The 19,192-nt window shown below is 38.9% G+C and overlaps 1 pseudogene; it reads left to right on the plus strand.

Annotated features, from left to right (window-relative positions):
- The first annotated feature begins 18,083 nt into the window (after positions 1 to 18,083).
- On the plus strand, positions 18,084 to 18,816 carry LOC116559985 (annotated as a pseudogene).
- The last annotated feature ends 376 nt before the right edge of the window (positions 18,817 to 19,192 follow it).

A 19,192-nucleotide genomic window follows, 5' to 3' on the forward strand; every position in this document is an offset into this window, starting at 1 on the left:
ATCTACTAACCTGAATAATACCTGGACAAAGAGCATAAAAGTGAGTAATGCAATGCTGCATATTTATTAAGTGTCTACAATGTGCCGTTTATTAAGGGTCTACTATGTGCCAAACATGTTCATAGTTATTTAATTTCCTTCTGATTATCGTGTGAGAAAACTTTGGCTATATACATGTCATAGGTGAGTAGACTAAGGTTCAGAGAAACTCAGATCACACATCTAGGAAGTGGCAGAACTGAAATTTAAATTCAAGTGCCTTTTTCTCTAAAGCCCATGAATTCTCTTAACTAGTACATCATCCTGCCTCTTGTATGACTGAGAGGTTCTGGCAGTCACAGCTACTTGTAATACTACTTGACCCACTAAGATAGAATATATAGCAAGACAAATGCTTAACAGAAGAACTGAACACAGCTGTCCATGGTGCAATAAATGAAGCAACCTTTATTGATACGTATGCTGTGCACGACACAAGGCTCTGTGCTATAGAGAAGTGGGAGAATCAGGCTTTGCCCTCAAGGACTGTATAATGCAGTTGGGGCAATAAGATGTGCACATCAAGGGTAACTAACAGCACAGGGCTTATATGATAATAGATGACAAGGAATACCTTCAGGGTAGGAAAGAATAATGAGAAGATGTGAGGTCGTCCTTTCCCCTAGGAGAACAGAGGCTTGCAGTACACACTATGCCAGAAAAATCTTTATGGAACTGGCTAATTTTATTTGAACTGGAGATGATTTCTGGGCTGCTGGGTTGCTGACCCCATTCTGGCTCCAAAGTTAGACTTTTTATGAAAAACAGCCAATCAGTAAGACGGTGGAAAGTGTATCTGCTCTGTCATTCACTACAGGGTTCTATTGATCAAATAGCATACTTGTTTCAACTGTATCCCCATCCTCTGAACCTTTGTTGGAAACCAAAACGGGTATAGCATTAATCTTGGAGGCAGGATAATAGAATTGTGAAGTACTTGTCAATCCTCTAACTCCAGAAAAAGCATATTTGGAGATTAAGAAAAATCAACTTAAGTTTTCCTGTCCTGTCAACTTCTTGGGTGGTCTTCATGAGTTGGTAAAATGGCATTTAAACTGAGCACTTGTAAACGCTTCGCAATCAGTCTGTAATGTCCAGTAATCTCTGCCTAACATCTCATGAAATGGCCCATTGAGAAACAGGGCAGACCACCATCACAGAGTGGTGGCTGTCTGCTTCCCCTCTTTGTGTCCTAAATACGTCACCTCAGCATGCCAGGCTGACATGGCTTGGCCTCACTGTCAGGCTTGTTTGTAAAAGCTACCCAAATCCTTGTTTTACATGCTCCACATAGTCTTCCCATGTTTGACTGTATACTGCGATGTCATCAATCAATGCCACACTGCATTTGTCCAACTTCATCAGCACCATGTTTACCTTCATCCTAAATGTTACTAGTGTGTTTCTCTTACTGAAAGGGAGACTCTAGAACATGTAAAACCTGAGCCTGGCCAGGGCTCTGTGCACAGTGACACGCCCATAATTTCCAGAGCCTCTTCATTGCCATGATCCGATTGTTCAATGACACGTCTATCTCTGTGACCATATGCTTTTGGTGTCATAGAGAGAATTCAGGTGAGCAACACTCAAACTCCCATGGAGCGCGAGAATCCTCATTTGTTACTTTGGTTAATCACATTAGTCATTAGAAAGACTTGGAGTATCTGTAGCTATTTTATCATTGATGTTGCAACAGAATCGAGCACAAAGGAAAGTGGTGTAAAAATAAAACTCTGGTATCTTTTTCAGAGGGAAGAAAAGTAGTATAATGATAACTAGGAAAGGAAAATTCATATTTGATGTGGATCATGCCTTTGTTCAAATGTGGAAACCCTGAGCTTATTCCTAGTGTCTGTGTCTAAAAGAACGTATTTTATTTTGCAAATACACCAAGGTGTGACTCCAGTCTTCTGCCTGCCAGGTGACCAGTAGATTAATTATTTAGAGTAAATGTTGGTGAGAATGCCCTAGATGCTAATTCACTTGACATTCTGACTTCCATGGGAAATTTTGATAGATAAAGAAAGCTTTGGATATACATGTGAGAAGCTTCTAATCTACCATCTTTTTTTTTTTAATTTCTAATATCTTTATGTAGATAAGATCTTTTCTCCCTCTCTTTTCTGTTATCCACAAAATACTCTGCAAAGCATGTTGATCTGAGGTATAGTGTAGAATCTTTAGGTTTACCTAAGCATCAAATGTGAGCGCCCTTCTTTCTTTCATAGGCATATTATTTTACAGAACTCCAGAGCTGCCTTCTGCTTCTTTGTGTTCTAGTTCCTTTAAGCAGTCTCTTATGGTAAAATCAGAAGTTACCTTTTCAGTTTTCCCTTTGGCACCTCTATTTAATCCTGTTAGCCTTCTGAATTTGTATTTGTCTGATGTCCAAGTTGTCCATTTCCAAATTTAAAAAACTAACAACTTAGTTTCTAGAGAAGTATTCCTTGTCACAGCAGCCAGCTCTTTTTTGGTTGACCCTTTGACTATCTGAGATTCCTCTTGCTAGAGCAACAGGAAACCACGTGACGACTTCTCCTTATTCATTTTTCTTGGGCTTACATATGGCCCAATTTTCTGTGCTCTCCACTTTTGACCTTGGATGTGACGCACCTTAGTTTTTGATCTTAGATCTAACCTGAATACAGCCAGTAGTACCAGAAGGGTATCATTTGGGTAAACCTTGCTAGCTACTGCTAAGTGCATGCAGGGACAGTCCCTGTGAGTACCCAGTTGTTTTTTTCTTTCCTCCAGTGTGGATTACAAAGTTAAAGATGGGGAAAGTTGGAAGTCTAAAGAATAATGTTGTTGTAAAGGGCCAGTGACACAGAACACACTGAGCAACCTTCTTTTCTCAGTTTGGGGAGATGCTCTGGTTAACTCAGCTTCAAAGCAGAGGTATGAATCTCTGCTCTGAGAAAGGAAGCTGGGGTTGAGTAAATAACGGAAGAAACCACTGAGTCTTGATGATAATTCTGTCAGACTACCTGTATGCCTAATAATTGAGAAAGAAAAATTTCTTTGCAGAAAGAAATTGGTGTTCTTGAATGTTGCCATATTATCAGAGTCCCACGTCTGTGCAAGATATTCTTTTACCGATTTAAGAACAAATAAACAGATAAAGGTAAAGAGAGTTAGAGAACTTTGGCATGTTTCCCTGAGGCAGAAAATTTGTTCTCACCCTAAGGTGAAAGAAAGTGGAAACGGTGCCATAAAGGCAACTTGAAAAGTATTCATTAATCAACAAGTATTTATTTAGCACTATTTTCAGAATCATGCTTGGGGCTGTGGTAGGATAATAAAAGAAGTGTAAAATAGAACCCACGCCCACAAAGAATTTATGCTCCAATGGGGAGAGAAGAAATAATAAGAGGCAGTTTAGAATAAATGTTAAATTGTGTGTTTCAGATGCTAAGAACTGTAAGAAAGGTGCAGGTTATCCCTGAGACCTGGAATAGTCGGAAAAACCTTTGCTGAAATGATAGAACTGGGAATGAATCTTTAAAAATGGGTGAGATGTAGGTAAAATGACCCCCACATTAATTAATTCACAGAATTAATTAATTCTGATGGTGGAGAATGTGACCTAGGATACAGCACCATTGTCACTATTCTCTTTAATCACAAAGAGGCAGAGTTAACCTATACCATAAAGGCATTTCAAATGCATGCCCGTCTTTGAGACAATTTATAGGCATGCCACTTAAGTAGTGGGGTTTCTACTAATTGACCTCATTTATCCTTTCCACTTTTCTTTTCCTTAGGCATCATAACCTTTAAAGTTTTTGAACTATAACTTTGCATTAATCTTCTTTTTACCATTTGAAAACTCTCATAGCCTGAGACTGAAGATGAGCCTAAGGACTCAGACCAAGAACCTCTTCCATGCATTGTGATCCAGAAATGAACTACCCAACCCACAGCACCTTTGTATAAGTCAACAGGGCAGCCACCTCTTGTTTCCTAGGTGACAGCCAAATGGCATTGCTTGTTGTGCAGTGTACCTTGCAGGCGGATCCAAGCTGCCACTTCGTTTATATGTCTTCATATGCCCTGGGAAAACTTCTTTGCCATTACTCCACATCATCTTGAATTAGTCTACAGAAAGAAAAAGACAGCAGTCCTACCCCTCCCATTTTACCTCTCATTTTGCCCTATAATATCCATACACAATGACTTGAAGAGTTCAAGGAACAGCCCTTCAGTTCTTGTGTGTACAGTGATAATACTGACTCACAGTCATTACACATTTTTATGTTCTTTTTTTTATTCAATTCATTTACCAGTTTATGAAGCAAGTAAGAAAATAGAGGATTATTAGAACCTAGTTACTCAAATAGAAATGCCTTTTCTTCTATATATAAAATATAAATATGTGATTTTTTAAAAAAGCAATGCCTTTAAAGGACTTTTAAATGCTATAAGAAATGCTTTTCTTCTCTAAAAAGAAGTCATAATAAATGTGAAAAAATGTGTAAAACACACAGAAACCCTCATACACTACATTTAGAAAGAAGGAAAATATAGATGAAAAATCTGAGCCTTTAAGAGGTTAAGACTTGCCCAAGGTCATATTCCTTGATAAAGGACAAGATTGGGTACAACCCTAAATGGCCTAAGGCCAAATCCTATGTCAATGTGCCAGTCAGGATTACTGGAGAGCTGCAGTAGCGTTGCTACCCTTGATATTCAGGAGGGTATATAATTTTATCAATACAATACAAAGGTTAATGGGATTGCCTCCTTCCAACTCTATCATAGTAAACGCAGGCTTTATGGCAACGTTAAAAAAAATGACCTCTCTCTGCTTTATGCTGATCATTAACTAAGATTATCTCACACTAGAGATTTACTATACCAAAGAGCACTGACATCACTAACTGCTATTAAGTGTATCATACTTATACTCCATAAAGTGGAGCAAAATACCTTTGTCAGCAATGTAGAGAAAATAGACATGGCCAGAGGCATTCATCCCACACAAAACAGAGCCATTATCTGCAGGAATCTCTCTACCAGCTTCTAATGCTCTCTGGCCAAATCCACCTGATGAAAATCTCAATATGGAACAGAAAGTCTGCTCTGTGATGCCTTTAATTAAATGAGATAAACTCTCTATTAATTTCAGTAGGTGATGTAGATTAATCAAAACCCTTCAGTTTCAAGAAAAAAATAGAAGCATATTTTAGTCTGGTCTCACACTGCTATAAAGAACACCTGAGACTGGGTAATTTATGAAGTTTAGTTGACTTACAGGTTCTGAAGGCTGTACAAGAAACATGGCTGGGAGGCCACAGAAATCATGACAGAATGCAATCATGACACAAGGAAATAGGAAAGCAAGCATGTCTTACCTTGGTAGAGCAGGAGAGAGGGCAAAGGGGGCAGTGCTGCACACTTTGAAACAAGCAGACCTCATGAGAACTCACTCCCTATCACCAGAACCGCAAGGGAGGAATCTGCCCCTATGATCCAGTCACCTCCCACCAGATCCCTTCCTCAATGTTGGGGATTACAATTCAACTTAAGATTTGGATGGGGACACAGAGTCACACCATATCATTCTGCCCCTGGCCCTTCCCAAATCTCATGTCCTTCTCATATTTCAAAACAGATCATGCCTTCCCAATAGCACTCCAAAGTCTTAACTCATTCCAGCACTAACTCAAAAGTCCAAGTTTGAAGCCTCATCTGAGACAAGGCACCTATGAACCTGTAAAATCAAAAGCAAGTGAGTTTCTTTGAAGATACAATAGGCGTACAGGCATTGGGTAAATTCTCCCATTCCAAAAGGGAGAAATTGTCCAAAACAAAGGGACTACAGGCACCATCCAAGTCCAAAACCTGGCAGGAGAGTCATTAAATTTTAAAGCTCCAAAATAATATCCTTTGACTTCTCATCTCACATCTAGGCCATACTCATGCAAGGGGTGGGCACCAAGGCCATGGGCAGCTCTGCCTCTGTGGCTCTGCAGGGCTCAGTTCCCATGGATGCTTTCAAGGGCTGGAATTGAGTGCCTGTGGCTTTCCAGGTGCATGGTTCAAGCTGTAAGTGGATCTGCCATTCTGGGGTCCCACCTCACATTTCCTCTTTGCCCTGCCCTGGTAGAGGTTCTCCATAAGGGCTCTGCCCCTGCAGCAGCTTTCTGCTTGAACATCCAGACATTTCCATACATCCTCTGAAATCTCGATGAAGGCTTTCAAGCCTCAACTCTTGTCTTCTGTGCACCTGCAGGCCCAACACCACGTGAAAGCCGCTAAGGCTTGGCACTTGCACCCTCTGAAGCAATAGTCCAAGCTATACCTCGGCTCCTTTTAGCCATGACTGGAGCTGAAGTGGCTGGGACATGTGGGGCCATGTCCTGAGGCTGCATAGAGCAGCAGAGCCCTGGACCTGGCCCATGGAACCATTTTTCCCTCTTAGGCCTCCAGGCTTGTGATGAGAGGGGCTGCCTCAAAGGTCTCTGAAATGTCCTGGAGGCATTTTCCTCATTGTGTTGGCTATTAACATTCAGCTCCCCTTTACTTATGCAAATTTCTGCAGCTGGCTTGAATTCCTCCCCAGAAAATGGGTTTTTCTTTTCTACCACATGGTCAGGCTGCAAATTTTCCAAACTTTTATGCTCTGCTTCCCCTTTAAATATAAGTTCCAATTTCAGACTATCTTTTTACATATGCAAATGAGCACAAACAATTAGAAGCAGTTAGGCCACATCTTGGACACTTTGCTGCTTAGAAATTTCCTGTGCCAGATAACCTAAATCATATAAGGTTCTTCTGGGACAGAAAAACCTGACTCCCATTATGTACAATATTGACATATTTGGTTCATCCCCTGCAGATGACTGATATGGTTTGGCTGTGTCCCCACCCAAATCTCATCTTGAATTGTAGCTCCCATAATTCCCATGTGTCATGGGAGGAACCCAGTGGGAGGTAATTGAGTCACAGGAACAGTTCTTCCATATGCTGTTCTCATAATAGTGAATAAGTCTCACAACATCTGATTGTTTTATAAAGGCGCATTCCCCTGTACATGCTCTCTTGCCTGCCACCATGTAAGATGTGACTTTGGTCCTCATTCACCTTCTACCATGATTGTGAGGCCTCTGCAGCCATATGGAATTGTGAGTGGATTAAACCTCATTCCTTTATAAATTATCCAGTCTCAGGCATGTGTTTATTAGCAGTGTGAGAACATGCTAATACAATGATTAATCTCTCAGTCATTTTGGCTGTCTCCATAACCCTTAGCTTCACCACCCTTTCCTTCATCTTCTTGTCCCCTCAGCACTGGCCTCTGCTGTTGCCTCTTTGACCCATTGCAGTCTTAGCCCTCTGTCCTCCTTACCTTCAAAGAAAGGGCAGGGAATAGAAGAGAAAAGGAAAAATATATATTTTGACACAGTAAGAATTGAAGAGAGGATAAACAGTAGTGGGAGGTTTTCAGGAAACTAAAACTCTCTATCATTTAGCATTTTAACATCTATAAGTGACAGTTGTCAGGGATGAAATGAAAATTATTTCTAATATTTGTTCAAATTCTAAGTTTTATAAATATTGGTTTAAATTAAGTTTATAATAAGCAAATATCCTATATTTTCTCTTACAAGTCTCATCCCCACAATTCAGTTATTTTGAGGATGATTTTCCTTAAGCTACTTTTACATTTTAAATGTTTTGAAGTCAATTTATTATAATTATTAAATCTTAAATATTACTGACTTAACTATTCAATGAACAGTAATGCAAGCACAATGGATTAGTAATAAAGAGAAATATCTTGTGAAACACCATCAGATTTAGATTGAACTCCTAATGAACAGATCTTGTGAATGAAAACAAGTCTTGCAGTCCCTGGAAATGAAATATTACCAGCAATCCTCAATAATCTGAAAAAAAAACATATTAATATATGTTTTTTAATAAAGGAATGTTACTAATTTCAGATGTAGTCATTGAAAATTCACTTCTGGAGAAGAAAGAACAAAAGTTACATGGAATATCAATGCAGTGAGTAAGCCATTTGTTTAGTGTGGTACTACTCTACAGAAATTTTGTATATTATCACATGAATAGATTTTTACTTCTCAGGGATATAGGATGATATTTTTAGTTATTACTCTTATTCACCTAAAGAAACAAAGTGAAGCATGATAGTAAAATGGGAGCATTCCCTGGCACCTCTCTCAGGACGTATGACAGGGGCGTTGCTCGTCTGTTTGGGCCACCATGTGTTCAAACCCCTTACGGGAAGGAGAGCACACAGGCACAGCAGGAGCTGGGGTGAGCACTTCTGGGCTCCAGCCCCACGGTAGCATCTAGGGATGTGTGCCCATGACTCCCAAGGCCCCAGTGGGCATGCTACAGTGCTCCTTTAGCTCTGCCATTCACAGATGGCTTAAGTGTTAACCAGCTCAGTGCTTTCTTGGTACCCGGGTTCTTCTCTGGCATCCAGGAAGAATATGGTCATGCATGGACTTGAAGGATGGTGAATGTGGGGGTTTTATTGAGTGGTGGAGGTGGCTCTCAGCAGGATGGATAAGGAGCTGGAAGGGGGCTGGAGTGGGAAGATGATCTTTCCCTGGAGTTTGGCTGTTCAGCAGCTAAACTCCCCTCTGACCCGTTCCCAGCTGAACCCCTCTTGATGTTCAGACATTTCTTCTCTTCTCCTCTGCCATGCCATTTTTCTGCTCTGCCACTCTTCTATTCATCTGCTCTTGGAGCCTGGGGTTTGAAGTTTATAAGGGTTTAGGATAATGGGGCATGTGTATATACACATGTATATATACACACCATATATATATGGGGTATATATACATGCCATATGGGCTCCTAATGCTATCAAGCCATCATACCATACTTCTATACGGAGAGCCCATTTGAAGTTAGCAATAATGATTTTAAAATGATACCAAGAAGCATAGTTTTGTGTTCTCCTCTAGCCATTTAAGTTGGAAAATAGACATAAAAATGTAACAAATGTTAAAATTCATATATACATACAATTTTTAAAGTAGAACAAAGCAAAACAAAAACCAATATCACTTGTTGGTCGCTTTCCATATACTACCCCAATATTTCTCCTACTTGAGATACAACTATGAAGAGTTGTTTAGCTCACTGTCTTCAATGTCACTTTTCTCATTTTCTCTTGAACCGGGAATCCACACAGCTTGCTTGTTATTTTCAGGTTTTACTGTTACTTTCAACATTTTCTAGCCCCATGTCACTGTTGTGTTTATCCTAGTGCTAATCAATGTCTAATATTACATAATATATTTTACTTATTTATGTAACATATTTTACTTATCTCACTGAATTTCTTTTTTTTTTTTTTTTTTTTTTTTTTGAGACGGAGTTTCGCTCTTGTTACCCAGGCTGGAGTGCAATGGCGCGATCTCAGCTCACCGCAACCTCCGCCTCCTGGGTTCAGGCAATTCTCCTGCCTCAGCCTCCTGAGTAGCTGGGATTACAGGCACGTGCCACCATGCCCAGCTAATTTTTTATAGTTTTAGTAGAGACGGGGTTTCACCATGTTGACCAGGATGGTCTCGATCTCTTGACCTCGTGATCCACCCGCCTCGGCCTCCCAAAGTGCTGGGATTACAGGCTTGAGCCACCGCACCCGGCCCTTGAATTTCTTTCTTCTCTGCAAGAATTTAAGGTCAGTAAAGGCAAAGACTTTTCTCGGTGTTTGTTGTTGTTTTACTGCTTTATCTCCAGTCCTAAGAACAGTGCTAGCCATATAGTAGATGCTCTATAAATATTACATACATGAATAAATAAGCTATAGTGGCAAAATTGGTGTAATTATAATCTCAGTTCATATATGACTGAGATTTGGTGCCCTGATCTAATATAGCCACATGAGAAATTCATTTTAGTGAAAGGATTAGCAGAGAAGATCAATGTGAATCATTCCTGTGGAGCCCTCACTCTCTCCCTTCTGCCTCCTGCTCCTGAGACACCTCATCAAATCTCCCAGCCTTTCTACTTTAGTGTTATGAATTGTTATCCATGCCATGGACTCGAGCTTATGATGTGCCATTGTTTCTCTATTAACTACCACAAAATTTCAAATAAAATCAACACAGTATTTTCCTTTTAAATTAGCCATGACAGCACAATTGAAGCCCACCAACACTCACCCATAGATGATACAGATATTGAGCCCTGTGTTCATACTTAACAGTGGCAAGATAATTGAGTATCCTGAATTGTGCCCTTCCCATTGAGGATAGCTTATCACTTCCTTCTATTCATATTACGCTACGATACACAACCTTTTTTCTCTACTCTTCATCTTTCTTTCTTCCTTTCTTTATCCTCCCCTCCTCTCCCATTTCATTATGTTTTCTCCTTCTCTTTAGTTTGTTGGTTGTTTCTTGGCAGGGGCATATTTGTTGACTTGCTCTTTTGGTGACATCTTTTAATAAGGAAATCCGTCTCTTGGTGTCTCCTTGCCTAAGGGTGTGCTTACTTAAAGTGTAAAATGTCAAACTCTACCAAGGATGACAATAACCCTCTGGGTAAAGAAGAATCAGCCACTGTATTATTAATCACTCAAGAGGCAGACAGGAAATACCAGCCCTCTCAAAGAAGAAAAGATTAAAATTATCTAGATTTTGTATTTTCTTCATTTCACTAATCTTGTGCAAGAGCCTAAATTGATACCACATCACTCTCCACCATTCTGAAGATCAACAGAAAAATAAATCAAGGGTAAAAACATAAAATCCAGCCCAGTTATTAACAACTGTGTTGGCCCTAGAAGCAGTTGGAACTTCAGTTTGAGAATTATACTGGCTAAGAAAACATAGGAGACACTTCTTTGTAGTAAATTGAGACTCGCTTCAGAGATTAGTGTCACAATCTGTAATGTGGATGAGGGGAAGAGGGAATAGGCAGGTGACTACACTGTGACCCTTCCTACTGCTTGACTGGCAGAGCTGGCATTCCCAACTGTCCTTACTTAATGTCCCTTAAACATCACAGTGGCCTTGACCCTCGTGAAGCTGCAGAGAATTGTGACCTGCAGTTTAACAGGGATGAAAACTGGGCCTAATGACATCCTACATGGTCATGCTCTTTCTGAACGGTTACGCAAGCATGAAGAAGTGCAGAAAGAACTCTTATTTTGGTTTGTGCTGTGGCAGACCAAAAAGTAATCACAGATTTATTCCACAGTGAAATAGTCTGGCTGCCAGCACTTCTGTATCTGGTACACACACACCTGTATGCATCAGTATTCTTTCTGTAAATAATCAAAACAATTGACAACATCCCACAGAATGATGTAACAGTTCTCCAAATTCCACAGTGATGGAACTAAAAGTAGAGTTCTTTTGTGTAGATCCCTTGTAGCTAATAATACTCTCCTATTTGTTTCAGCCAAATAGTAGGTTTCTGATTTCTTGATGTAGTTCCTAAAACATCAAAATATCTTGAATTTTCCCAGTGAAAAATTACCTTAAAATTAAAATTTAAAAAGATGTTATATTTTCATGATTATTTTATGTTATATGTATAAAGTTTTATAGTATTTAGATTTATTCAAAAGATGTGGTTAAAATAAATAATATACTTTAAGATCTAGACTTTTTACTTTTAATCTGGAATCTCATGAGTCATTTCAAAGCTGACAGGATAAACATGATTGGAAAGTTGATCAAGTCTCCCTGTGGGAATTCAGTTTGACTTTTGTTTACAGTAGATAATCAAAAGTTATGGCTTGGAGCAGACTTTAGACTTTATGGAGTTACCTGCCTTCATGAAGAGCTGCACCTGAGCATTTAAAGAGTGTTGAATGATATGTATCTTAGTCCTTTTGGGCTGCCACAGTAAAATGCCATAGACTGGGTGGCTTAAACAAGAGAAATTTATCTTCTCACAGTTTTGCAGGCTGAAAGTCCAAAGTCAAGGCACAGCCGTGGCTGTGCTCCAATGAGGTCTCTCTTCCTGGCTTACAGATGGCTGCCTTCTCTCTCGTCCTCACATGACTATTCCTTGGTGAATATATCGAGGAGGTGAGAGAGAGAGAGAGAGAGAGAAGCTTTCTTCCTTTTCTTGAAAGACCACTGATTTCACTAAGAGAGTTCCACCTTCATAGCCTAAGCTAGCCTTAATGACCTCCCAAAGCCCTAACTGCAAATAGCATCATATTGGGGATTAAGATTTCAACATAAGATTTTTGGGGAGACAAAAAAATTCAGTTCATAATAGTAGAGGTGGTTGTATTTGTCAAACACTGTACTAGTGTCTTACAAGCATTATTTCATTTAATTCTCATCACAACCATGGGAAATAAGGATTAGTGTATCACTTTGTAGAAGAAAACAATGAGTTTTCAAAAGGATAGATAACTTAAAATAAGCAGAAGAGCTGGGTTTCAGCTCCAGGTCTGCATTAAAGTCTAATCTTATTTCTAAAGCCCACTATAGAATAAAATGTGATTATCTTTTACAATAGATAAATATTTACTATCTTTTAAAAATTTGTATGACTTCAGAGGCACAAGTGCAGCAGCATGGATATATTGTGCAGTGGTAACGTCTGGGCTTTTAGTGTAAACATCACTCCAAAAGTATACATTGTCTACCTTAAGTAATTTCTCATCCCTCACCCTCCTTCCACTCTCCTACCCTTCAGAGTCTTCAGTGTTTATTACTCCTCACTTTATGTCTATGTGTACACATTATGTAGCTCCCACTTATAAGTGAGAACCTGTGGTATTTGGCTTTCTGTTTCTGAGTTATTTAAGACAATGACCTCCAGTTCCATCTCTTACGTTGCTGTGAAAAATATGATTTCATTCTTTTTTATGACTGATTTGGATGCACAGATTTTTCTCTAGATCTTTGCATTGAATTCACATGCATTCATTTTTCTTTTAATAATACGTCAAATCTTTAACTTGAGTTTGAATCTTTAAAAAATATAAACAGATGCTCAGGAAATAAATTTATTTAAAAATTTCCTTTGAAGCTTTGAGAAGTAACATTTTCCTAACGACATGCAAGAAAATAGTCTCATTGTATTGGAGTTAGTAAGGTGTTATGTAGTTTTGACATATGTTCTAAAATTTGGAGTATGAGTTAAAATCAGCCTTCTGAGCTCTGAAGTTTTGTGGTCCTACTTGGAACTAAAATGAGAGATTGAATATCAGCAAGATTTAAAAATTCAACCAATAATTGCACATGCTATAAGGCTAAGGATATGCAGGTCCCTATATTCTAGTAGACAGGAGTAACGATGGTATCCCTGCCTTTATGGATCTCCTGCATTTTAAAATGATAATAAATGCCTTTTTAAAATCTCTAAAATGAAATCCACCAAAAATGATTTAGGGGTATTGTTTTTTCCTGATAAATGAAGTTCTAATGACATTTAATAACTTAGAATTACTGTAGTATGGGCTCATCTGCTTTTACATTAATTGTCTTGGGCAACATGAACAAGGCTGAAAAATCAATGATTCATCAACTAGTCATTTATATTTATGTGAAAAATCTGTAATAAGTACAAGTCATCCAGTTATTTTCTTACTTTACTGTTTTGCAAATGATTCAAATGATACACAGAATAAGTATAAACATCAAATTGTGAGTAATGTGATTTGGGTTAAAATTCTTGAATTGTTTGTAATTAATTGACAAACTTCTAACCATAATTCTATTCATATTCCGTTTCAGGATGCAGAGACTTTGTCTCCTTTAAGTAACTCAGTTTAACAGAAAATAAACTATCAGAGCTTCTTTGATTTGGCAATTATGATGGGCATATTAGTCCATTCTCACACTGCTATAAATAACTACCTGGGACTGGGTAATTTATAAAGAAAAGAGGTGTAATTGATTCACAGATCTGCAGGTTGTACAGGAAGCATGACTGAAGAGGCCTCAGAAAACTTACAGACATGGTGGAAGGTAAAGGGGAAGCAAGCATGTCTTTCACATGGCTTGCAGGAGAGAGAGAGAAAGAGACAGAGAGAGAGAGAGAGAAAGGGGAAGGTTCTACACACCCACAAACAACCAGATCTCTTGAGAACTCTATCATAAGAATGGCAAGGAGGATATCTGCCCCCATGATTCTATCACCTCCCACCAGGCCCCTCCTCCAACACTGGGAATCACAATTCAACATGAGATTTGTGTAGGGAAACAGCCAAACCATATCACTGGGCTGGGTAAAGAACATTTTGGATTTTCTAGAAGGCTTAGCTTTAATATTTGAGAAAGAATAAGTGCAGTTGCTAACATAAAGGACAATTTCTGTATGCCCTACTGAAAGGAATGTCAAAGCCACTAAATGCCCCTGAAATAAGCTAACAAACCACAATTGTTCAAGCTTAAAATAAATAACAACTAAGATTTATGTTCAGATAGATATGAGGTTAGTTCTTACTGCTAGGTAACCAGTTGACCTAAGTTTAATTTAAATCAGCATTGTAGTGTCTCCTAATGAACAGTAAGGATAAGTTCTGTTATACATGGAGTACAGTGGTGCTTTCTCTTCCCACCCCCACTTTAAAAAGACATCTTTATATCTGTGATTGTGTCTATAGAGTCAAATGAGGTGGGAAAATATGACAATTATTGGAATAAATGTGGCCAAAATAAAACTGTCATTAAAATTATCTAGGTAATGGGCGATACATTTGGTACTTCTAATGTCTCCATTTCTTTGCTTTCTGCTTTTTGTTCTATTCCCTTAAAAGATAGTGGGCTTACTGAATGTACCAGCTGGCATTCTAGATAATGGCAGTGTGAAATGGACTATATATTGAGTATTAGCTATCCTGCTGTGTAAATCCCGAAAGACAACTTCAGTCCCTACGGTGAGGAATCTAGCTCCACAGAGAGGGACTCTTCATATTTATCCGGGCTATTTCCACGTACATCTCTTTCTCCTTCAGTAATGCCAAACTGGGACTTTTAATTTCCTGCTTAGAGATTGTATGATATCCTCCAAACACATGGCTATATAGTTAATTTTTTGTTGTTTGAGTCTTCTACACTTAATCAAGTTTATCAACATATACATATCTGTCTAGTTAAGGATCAAAGGAAATGACAGATACTAAATATATTTGCCATGTCACTAGTAAGACATATGAGGAGTAAGAAAATAAACCCACTAGTAGGCATATTAAGCCAAATCAAAACATCAGTTTATCATTTTTCTTTATTAAGCTTGAAAATAGTTTTTTAAGAAGATGATTCAGTCCTGGTAAGTTATGATAAGACACAAACTCCAGCGTATTGTTATTTGTGAAAAAGTTTGGTAACAAATCTTTTGGAATAAATTTGTATACACTAATGTTCACAAACTTTGGGACAGTAATCTCATTTGCAGGAATATTTGTAATTACCTAATTCTTACATAGAAAATAATATATAGGCCGGGTGCGGTGGCTCACGCCTGTAATCCCAGAACTTTGGGAGGCTGAGGCGGGTGGATCACGAGGTCAAGAGATCGAGACCATCCTGGCCAACATGGTGAAACCCCGTCTCTACTAAAAATACAAACAAATTAGCTGTGCATGGTGGCGCGTACCTGTAGTCCCAGCTACTCAGGATGCTGAGGCAGGAGAATTGCTTGAACATGGGAGGCGGCGGTTGCAGTGAGCCGAGGTTGCACCACTGCACTCCAGCCTGGTGATGGAGTGAGACTCTGTCTCAAAAAAAAAAAAAAAGAAAAGAAAAGAAAATAATATATGAAAGAAGATGTTAAATAGAGCATTGTTCCATAGTTATTGGCAAAAAGTAAATAACACAGAAGTCTACCAATAAGAAATTATGATATAACTGTGTGGCTGCTTTGCTATTTTGCAAATATTTAAATTAATAGAAATAGAAATTATGCAACATTATGTATCTAATGCTCATAAATGATGTAACATTTAGAAAGTAATTTGAAAGCTTGGATGTCGGTATATTTACAAGTATATCTTCTTGGAAGTGAGTAATGTCAGTACCTAGTATTAGTGTATTATTTTAAGGTATTAATTAAAATAACAAACTCTGAAATTTCATTGGTTTTATGATAAAAGGTTGTTTCTCACTCATACAAGTTCACACTAGTTCAGTGCTGGTGCTTGGAGGAGAACCTTTTAGGTGATTCAGGGATTCAACTTCCTTCTATTCCGTAACTCCACCATCTTCTCCAGGACCATGAGGTTCGTTAGTTACAGCTCACAGGAATGAAAGGCAAGATGGAAAGCCATACCTACTGCTCACCTCAGGCCTGAGGTGACACAGCCCCCTCCTAATCAAATTCTATGGGCAAGAATTAGTTACATGATCCCACCTGGACAAGTGCATTGGAGAATGTGACTTTGCTGGCTGGAAGGCTGCTTTGCAACAATAATGGTACACTAAGGGAGGCAAACACAGATTTTTATGGTGTAAAAAATCCATGTCTCTGCCATAATTATTATAGTGGTCAAATACCCAGGCTCTGAAATCAGATTAAGGATTAAATGGGAAATTTAATAGTATCTACTTCATAAGTAGATTGTGAGAATTACACGAAATAATCACAGTAAAGCACTTACATTGTGCTTTATGTGATGACAGTGAAGATCATCTTGTTTTCTTTGTCTATAATAGTCCAGAAAAATAATAAGGAATAATATAAAATACTAATAGTGATGAGATTCAGTGATTTTTTTTCTTCCTTCTTCTGGTTTCCAAATTTTCTGTATTGTGATTAGATAAATTTTACTGTAAATATTAATTCTCATGAGTATCTGGATATAGGGTATTCAAAGAGTTTTGAAATCTTGTATTTAGTCAACACTTTTATAGTGCTTAATATGTGAGGGCCATTCTTTTCAGCACTTAACAGAACTGTTGGAAATAGAGACTTTGGGAAAGAGCAGATTACGCACTTGAAATTCTGTATAAGTAAAGTTGACTGCAGAATAATCATTAATTATATCTATCTATCTATCTCCATAAACTTTTTTCTAATATGTTTGATCTTCCATATGCAAAAAGCTGAAAGCAGACCACGGTTAGATTAGTGGCATAAACTTGTTCTTTCAGGACAACCCAGGAATATAAATGTTTGGTCCAACTCAGAAGGGTGGAACTCTTGGCAACACAAGTAGGTATGGTTACTTACCTTTTGCAGATGAGAGAACTGAGGTTCACAGAGGAAGCGATCTGCCCTCAATCACACCCCCGCGTTAGTTTTGGTGCTGGTGGTGGTAACGTTTGGGAAGTAATACAGCACGGAGTTTGTAGGAGCATCTTTATGGCTCAAGGGCAACATCATAAACGCTTTAGGCAACTAGGGGATGAGAAACCAGGTTAGATAACAGGCTTTGGGTGAGGAATAGAAAGGCCGGTGGAAGGGACTAAGGACACATCGCTCATTTTTAAATTGTGCTTAAGGTTGACAATATTTCTAAAGCCTTTCTAAACAGCAGCAGGAAATTTGAACGCAAAAGTTCAAGTAATAATTCTGACCTGAAAAATACAGTTGAGATTAACTTTTCATTCGTTTGATGAACATCTCAGGAACATTCCATACTTAGACAAGAAGGAAACACGATGAGTAAGAGGCTCCTCCACAGAGGAATTCAGAGTATAGCTAGGGAGGAAGGAAGCATAATTATACTACATACTGTTACAAGCTGAAGTAGAGGAATATCTAAATTGAAATTTAAAATATGCAAGAGTTTTTCTTCTGGAAAAAATAAACTTTTAAAGTGCATAGAGGCCAGGTGCGGTGACTCAAGCCTACAATCCCAGCACTTTGGGAGGCTGAGGCGGACAGATCACGAGGTCAGGAGTTGGAAACCAGACTGACCAACATGGTGAAACCTCCTCCCTACTAAAAATACAAAAATTAGCCAGGCGTGGTAGTGTGCACCTGAAATTCTAGCTACTCAGGAGGCTGAGGCAGAACTGCTTGAACCCCAGAGGCGGAGGTTGCAGTGAGCCGAGCGTGCGCCACTGCACTCCAGCCTGGGTGACAGAGCGTAGCCACCGGACAACTTTGCCCTACAGACTATTCCAACAATCTCTTAAAACATGGTGGATTACTCTGAAGTTCTAGGTGTGCAGAGACGTGCCCCACCCGAGGATATTAAAAACGCATATTGGAAACTGGCACTGAAGGGGCACCCAGATAGAAATCCTGAGAATAAAGAAGCAGCAGAGAAAATTCAAACAAGTAGTGGAGGTGTATGAGGTGCTGCCAGATGCTAAGAAACGGGACATCTATGACAAAAACGGCAAAGAAGGATTAAATGGTGGAGGAGGAGGCGGAAGTCATTTTGACAGTCGATTTGAATTTGGCTTCACATCCCATAACCCACATGATGTCTTCAGGGAATTGTTTGGTGGAAGGGAGCCATTTTCATTTGACTTCTTTGAAGACACTTTTGTGGACTTCTTTGGGAATGCAGGGCGTCCCCGAGGAAGCAGAAGCCAAGGGACGGTGTCGTTCTCCGTGTTCAGTGGATTTCTATCTTTTGGAAGTAGATTTCCTTCTTTTGATACTGGATTTACTTCTTTTGGGTCACTGGGTTACAGAGGCCTCACTTCATTTTCTTCCACGTCATTTGGTGGTAGTGGGATGGGCAACTTCAAATCGATATCAGCTTCAACTAAAATAGTTAATGGCAGAAAAATCACTACAAAGAGAATTGTCGAGAACAGTCAAGAAAGAGTAGAAGTTGAAGACTGTCAGTTAAAGTCCTTAACAATAAATGGTAAGGAGCAGCTGCTGCGCTTGGATAGCAAGTAATTCAATGCCTGCACTTAACGGAACTGTTAAAGTATAACAAGCACCATCTGAGGATTAACAGGAACTTTTTTTTGAAGATTTCAAATGAAATCGACTTTCAGTGTAATTGTACCTAAAGTATTTATAAACAGCTCATCAGAGCCTCTATTTGTCATAGACTTTTGAGTTTATTGTTGGGACCACATAATAAGATGATTTTCTTTTGTCTTTAAAACTGTTGTGAATCTCTGTATGTACTTTGCTTTTTTATTAAATGGACTCCAAGGTGAGTCTTGACTCTTTAGTGTAGGACAAGATGGTACACTAACACCAGCATGGAGCTTTTCATTGAAACGTGAGCCACGTAGTGTCAGCCTGCTGTGAAGTTAACATCACCAGGAAGAATCTTCTA

Source organism: Sapajus apella, unplaced genomic scaffold (assembly GCF_009761245.1).
Source record: "Sapajus apella isolate SASKATOON/1434 unplaced genomic scaffold, GSC_monkey_1.0 scaffold25, whole genome shotgun sequence".
Classification (NCBI taxonomy): Eukaryota; Metazoa; Chordata; class Mammalia; order Primates; family Cebidae; genus Sapajus; species Sapajus apella.